The following is a 7,239-nucleotide window of genomic DNA, read 5'->3' on the forward strand; positions in this document are numbered from 1 at the left end:
CTCAACTCAGTATTTTATTATAAAATTAATTTATCTCCCTTCTTCCTACACAATTCAACCAAATCTCAACTTTCCACACATGTTAACAACTCAACATTAACCACATTTTATAAGATTGTCTCCAATGCTATGTTTTAAGCGTGCACGTAGCTGAGTGAATGTGATGTCCGAAAGGTGGCGATGAAGGCACACGCACGTAAAGAAGGCGCACGTCAGGAAGAACAACAACTTGCGCGTGTATATGGGGCTAAATAAAATTAATACGTTTTAATGTGAACTATTATATTTGATATTTAGCAATTATTTATTACTAAATTTTAATTAGTTAAATAAGTTCTTTCTTTTACAATGATAAAATAAAAACAAAAGGTTTTTAAAATTAAAAAAAAAAAATCCAATAAACTACATATCTGAAACATAATAAAAACAAGTTTTTTTTGTTGTGTTTTGCGGCGCGCGGGTGTCACTGATGTACAACGAATAAGAACCCTTAATAAGATAATAATCCGTCATCGTCAAAGTAACAAAGTTCACAAGTTCTTTGGCATCCATCCAAGTCAACCATCATATGTGTAACTTCTTTGTCATCAACATTACCTGGTCACCAAAAATATGCCAATGAGTCATTATATAAGGCTCTAAGCCCAGTGCCCTACATTATCATTGGTTTTACTCATAAACATAGTTCTAGATATTATAGTGAAATAAAACTTTTCGTGAGGAAACATAAAAGTCAACCATTCATCACATACATTTCAAATCTTGTCTTAACATCATTCAAACTTGTCTTGCAAAATACAAACATAATAAAATATAACATCATAACATCATTCTCAAGATGTCAGCTTCTTCAGTCCAATGACATGTGTCTCCCTCAAGCTAGCTGTCTTAGCATATTTCCCTGCGTGCATACTAAAAGTCAGTTACGCCGAGTGAGTTCTATTAATCAGACAACATACATTACATTTACACACACATATATATATATATATATAGAGAGAGAGACAGAATTACAGAAATTGTCCTTTATCTTTGCACCAAATTTCAGTGGTTGTCCTTTATCTTTAAAAGTAACATAATTTGTACTTTACGTTTCAAAATGTTGCACCGTTTGTCCTTTGGCACTAACCCAGTTTGTTTTTCTCTTTAACTTTGATCATGTGCAAGGCACAAGATGGTAAGTTGGTCATTTTATCTATTGGTATAAAAATCATTTAAAAAAAACAATTAAAATTAACAAAGATCAATTAATATCTCTCACTCTCTCTCTTTCTTCTTTTCTTTCTTTCAAGTTTCACCCAATTCTCTTTCTATTTCTTCATGTGTTACCACCAACCCATCACCGACCAACCTCCGACAACCACCTTCATCTCCGACGACAACCATTGTCTCCAGCAACCACGTATGTTTGGGTTGTGCATGTGACTGGGGCTTTGCAGATCTAGGGTTTACGTGAAGTGGCAACCATAGACGAGGAAGACAATTACAGCCACAACTTCCTCCTGCTTCTCAATCAGATCTAGGGTTTGTTTTGTTGGTATATGACGATTCAAAACAAATGAATTATGAGATGAAATTGGAGGGATTTAAGTACAATTGATCCATGACACCATCCGTGGTGATTTTGCAATTGAGGGATTTAGTGCTAAAAACCTTACAGGTCGGCTCCAGCGCCATCCGTGGTGAAGGTTATTGTGTATGTCCAGTGGTGTGGTGGTGTTGGTGGTCGAGGTGTGGTGGTCATGAGTGAGAGAGAGATGACACGTCAGCAACATCCGAAGCCTCCGGCACCGGTGCCAGAGTAGGAGTTAGATATGACGCAGGTGGAGGTGACGGTGGAGATCCGGTAGACGGTACGGCAGCTAGAGGAGGAAGTGGGGGAAAGTGGCGGTGAGTGACGGTGACGGCGAGGTCCGGTGGGACGTGAAGAAAGGGTTATATTGAGAAGAATAATTATTAATTTTCATTATTATAATATTTTGTTTGTTAATCTTAATTGTTTTTTTTTAATGTTTTTTAAACCAATAGATAAAATGACCAATTTACCATCATGTGCCTTGCACATGACCAAAGTTAACTAGAAAAACAAACTGGGTTAGTGACAAAAGACAACCGTGTAATATTTTGAAACGTAAAGTACAAATTATGTTACTTTTAAAGATAATGGACAACCACTGAAATTTGGTGCAAAGATAAAGAACAATTTCTGTAATTCTGTCTATATATATATTGTCACACCCCCACTTAGGGCTTAGGCGTGTGACCACAAGTTGGTACATGTTTTGTAAATATATCATAGTTTATGGGTTAATTTTAGAAGAAGACTTTAGGTTGAATATAATATTAATTTACGTTGAAAATTTACTTGGGAATTAAATACCCAAGTATCGGTTTACAAAATATATGTTTCATATTACAAGGATTTTATATAAAAAATGGAGTTATCTTGTAACGCGCTTCTATCTTCATAAGACTCCAATCCTTGCTATAGATACTGACACTTAATTACCTGCAAGGGTTGGAAAATACGTCAGCTATATGCTAGTGAACACGTATGACTCTATAAAACATTTGAATGACAGTTACAATACAATTATAGTTTTCTGTACACTCAGCAGAAGTATTGCTACTTCTGGGCTTTGTACCACTACCCTACATACACACAAGAGTTCCCCGAGCCCTGTGGCCCCTGCATGGAGAACTTAGTTATGACCGTTAGCCCGCGGCCACGTAGCCTTTGACTGATTAGGCTGAACAATTATGTTTGGATCCAGACACATGTATAATAGGTCTGAGTTGCTTTTTATTTTATATCTTGTATTAGAACGTTTTAAAGATCACGTAATCTCATGTAAACGTTGACTGACTCGTTAAGACAAACACCCGTTCATCTTTTCGAGTATAAATATGTTTTGACTGATTGAAAAGGTTAACGTATTCACTTGTACCGTCGGTGTTGAAAACCTTGACTGATTGATTGAGAATGATATTTAACCTATACATAAATAGGTTTGTATGAATGTTTTGAATGGTGTTTCTTGATTAAGCTATGATTGCTAAGCTTAACCTTGAAATCGTTTATCTTTAAGTGTGAATGAAAACACTTGGTTTTATGTGATGTTTGATATAGCATGCTTTGGCTTAATAGGTTATAAAACGTTGGTAAGTTTCTCCAGGTAAATAAACGGGTCCCTTGGTTGATTGGGATTTGTACGAATTACTTTACTTAGGCAAGAAACTTACTACTAGTGATATCCCCCTTCAGTTTACTACATGCCCGTCAAAATATATCTTTTGTTAACATTACTTTGCTATGAAGTAACGTTTATGAAAAATCGTTTATGAATGATTATAGAATGTTTATAAAATACTTTCAAGGTTAAAGGCCATAGCCTTGATTAATTATCTAAGTTATAATTTGAATAACTTAAACATAATTGAAACACCCTGGCTTTAAGCGGAATACGCTCGGGTGTAACGTACAGATCACTCATAGCTCGTAACACTATTTAAAGCAACAATAATTATATCATTTCATTTCGTAACGTAACAAGTACACAATTATTCATAATTAAAAATAAAATAAAAAAAAGAAACACTTCATCAAAACAAATAATAAGTTCTTTATTCAAATATCCTAAGGTATATTAGTGATCTTCATCCTTAGCATGCCATCGATTCAACCTGTAGCACGTTGAAAATAATATATTTGTCAACAATTAAGTTGGTGAGTTTTCATAAGTTTTTGAGTATACATATATATGAAAGACACGATTCAACATTCGTAATGTAATAAATATCCAAGCGTAAAGTAAATGAAATCAATTAATTTCGTCCTCCCGTTCCTTTAGCCGAGGCCGTAGTAATAGGGGAAATGAGAACCACCTTACGAACAACCGAAGTCGTAACGTTAGACGGCATAGGTACGTCCCGTCGGACCCTCCCACTATGTGTATGCGTTTGCGTAACTTCCACCATAAGAATAGTAAACACGTTGCAAGCAAGTTCACGTATAATCATAAACAATATGCAAGAATAATATTAACATGTACGCAAATTGTGAATCGGTTTGTAAATAAGCACAACGAGGTAAAAACTTGTGACATGCTACACCCCAAAAATATTAAAAGCGTTAAAATGGGGTAATGAAGAACTCACTTGGAATAGGGAATGCGGTAATGAGGAGATGATAACAATTAACGCAACTAGATGGTTCCGCGAGAAGTCCCGGTTATTTGTCCTAGTTATTAAAGTATATACGAAATAAATATCTAAAACAATGTACACGAACTAAAGACGAGAGTAAACATGGGTTTATAATCTATTTGGGATCGTTAAAGGGTTCACATAAAATTTATGTATAAGAAAATTTTATTAGTTTAAATATTTAAAAATTCATTTTTATTATTATTATCTATGTTATTATTATTATAAAAAAAATGAAAGTATATATATTTTTAATTGATTATGTATATATGTATACATACATATATACTCGAAAAACGTTTAACGAGAATTTATTATTGAAAATTTAATGGTGTTTGGTTCGTTAAACAAGTGTACATTTTATTAGGTGTTAATGTAATTAAAGTTTTAAGTAAAAAGCATACATTTGATTAAATAAATAATAATAAAATGAAAGAAATAAAAGGAATAACAAAAAAATACCAAAAACCGGACCAGGGGGGATTCGAACCTGCGCCCCTGGCCGGGTCTCGATAATACAACCTGAGTGTTGGCCAACTGAGCTAGTGGCTTATTCGTTTAGTTTATGAAACACAAAATATATAACCAGTAATTCCAGTTATCTCTAAACCATAAGAACCCTAGGAACGAAATTAATCCCAAATCAAGATCATTTTGCCCTCTGTCACATGAAATTGACAAAGGGCTTTTAATCCCTACTGAAAATCGATCTAAAAGCATGTAACAATTACTTTGTTCTTGTATGAATTGAACGCAAATGACGAGTTAGGGTTTACGGCCAAAAGACAAAATCAAACGAGGTCAAGAACTGCTTATTTGCTGCAGTTATCTTAGGGTTTTGCTTCTGGAATGTGAGGAGGTGGTGTATGCACGTTTAATTGCATTTTGGCTGTATATTTATAGGGTTAAGGGTCAAATCAGTCCGCGGCCCTAATTAACGGAATTGATTCAATCCGATGCGAATTAGCTGTCAATTTACGCGTTATACTATAATAGGAAGGAGCGTGTATGATGAGGATCATTCTAATTAAACCAAAACCCGCGATTTGGGGGTCAAACGAAATCAAAATTGGAAGGGGGGGGGGGGCTGATGGTGGTGACGGGAATGGAAGAGGTAAGGAGGGAGTTTGAATAATATTTGCAAACAAGTCCTTCAAGATTGGTTTGATGGTCAATTGTGGTAAACAATATAGTATAGGGGTTAAAAGTGCAAACAATAAATACTTTAAACGATTTAGAATACGCGTAATTATAGTAAAGACAAAACCGAAAGACATAATTAATAAATGGATGTTTTATTAAATATAAAGATCCGATTACAAAAGGGTAATAAAACGGATACAAATACGACACCGAAACTTGACGAATGTCACAATAATGCCTACCTTAGTATGGATACTTAGAATGATAATAAGAAAAGGCAGGATCTTGATCTACTCGCTTATTTGGTTGTTACTTGATTATGACTTCAAAACTTGCACAGACTTCGAGAAAATGACACGTCGGCTTGACACGCCACGCCTTTCTAGGTTAAGTATGTGAATATGGAGGTGTTTTGGGATGAGAAGAGCTCTAAACCCGTCACCCCCTTTTATAGGCGATTTTTGGAACCCATCATTATACGCGATGGGTTTTCTCAACTCCGTCGCGTATCGCGACGCTACAATTTGACGCCGCCTCATCATAACGTGACACGTGGCCTGTCATATCGTGCCACATGTTGACACGTGGTTGGAAACGTGTCAAGTGACTCAGCATGGTTATCGTGATACGCGATGCCCGTTATGATTTCGGTCGTAGCGTATCGCTACCGCCCATTTCTGGGTCAATGTGCAAGTCCATCATGCTACGCGATGGGCTTATGTTTGCCCCGTCGCGTATCGCGATCGGTGAAGTTTTCAGAATATTCAAATTTGGTCCCTATTCTTTATAAGTTTACAAATTTAGCTATAATTTTATAGGGTTAAAGACGCGGTGTTACGTATATGTATCTGAAGACACATATTGTATACTTAACTTACCTTTCATTCATACACATACATTCTTACTTCATTACTTTCATACTTTGATGTTTTCATACTTTCCTTCTTTCTTGTTTTATCTTACTAATACGTACATAATCATTTCTACTTTGCTAAGAGCATTTCACCCTACTTCCTCGAGTATTATTAGGGCACGGTTCCCTTTATGCCTCGGATATTATTAGGGTCCGGTTCTCTTCTACCTAGAATATTATTATGGTCCGATTCCTTTCTGCCTCAGAAACTATTAGGGTCAGTTTCCTTATGCATCGGATAACCATATGATGTAACACAAAGTCTACATCTTTTAGCATCGAATTAACCTCTTATTTTGGTAAAACTCCATGCAATTTCGTTGTATTTAGTACTTATCTGAGTTGTTTGGAGGATATTCCATACGTCGATCCAGTGGGAAGTCTTATGCAACTCATAGTATGTAGAATACCATATATTGGTTATGTGTGAGTGTGGTTAGCATGCTTTTAGCTAATCCATCATTGGTGTATTGGGAGGCTATTAAGTGGATTTTGAGATACCTAAATGGAACAACGAATATTGTTCTAGTGTTTTGGAAGTCAAATGATGAAGAAAGTACACTTCTTGGTTTTTGCAAAATATCCCGACATTATTTTGGTAAAACTCCATGCAAATTCGTTGCATTTAGTACTTATTTGAGTTGTTTGTGAATTTACAGGTATGGCGCCAGCCCAACAAAAACGACGAAATCATGGCGCTTTTCAGACAAAAATCAAGAATTCGCCAAAAGTACATGAACATGCCGAGAAAGTGCATGGCCATGCCAGTGACAAATGCATGACCATGCACTTTATGTGCATGATCGTGCACATCCAAGAATGATCTAGTGCACTAGTTGGTATCGTGACAAGATGAGTGTGCACCATCATGCACTTTTAGTGCACCGCCGTTCACTTCCAAGGAGACGAGCCTATGCACTAGCTGATGTCGAGAACAAGACATATCAACTTTGAAAATGCACTAGCTAGTGCCGGTA

Source organism: Bidens hawaiensis, unplaced genomic scaffold, assembly GCF_021521415.1.
Source record: "Bidens hawaiensis isolate Kalapana, Puna unplaced genomic scaffold, B.hawaiensis_p1.1 tig00018130_1, whole genome shotgun sequence".
Taxonomy (NCBI): Eukaryota; Viridiplantae; Streptophyta; class Magnoliopsida; order Asterales; family Asteraceae; genus Bidens; species Bidens hawaiensis.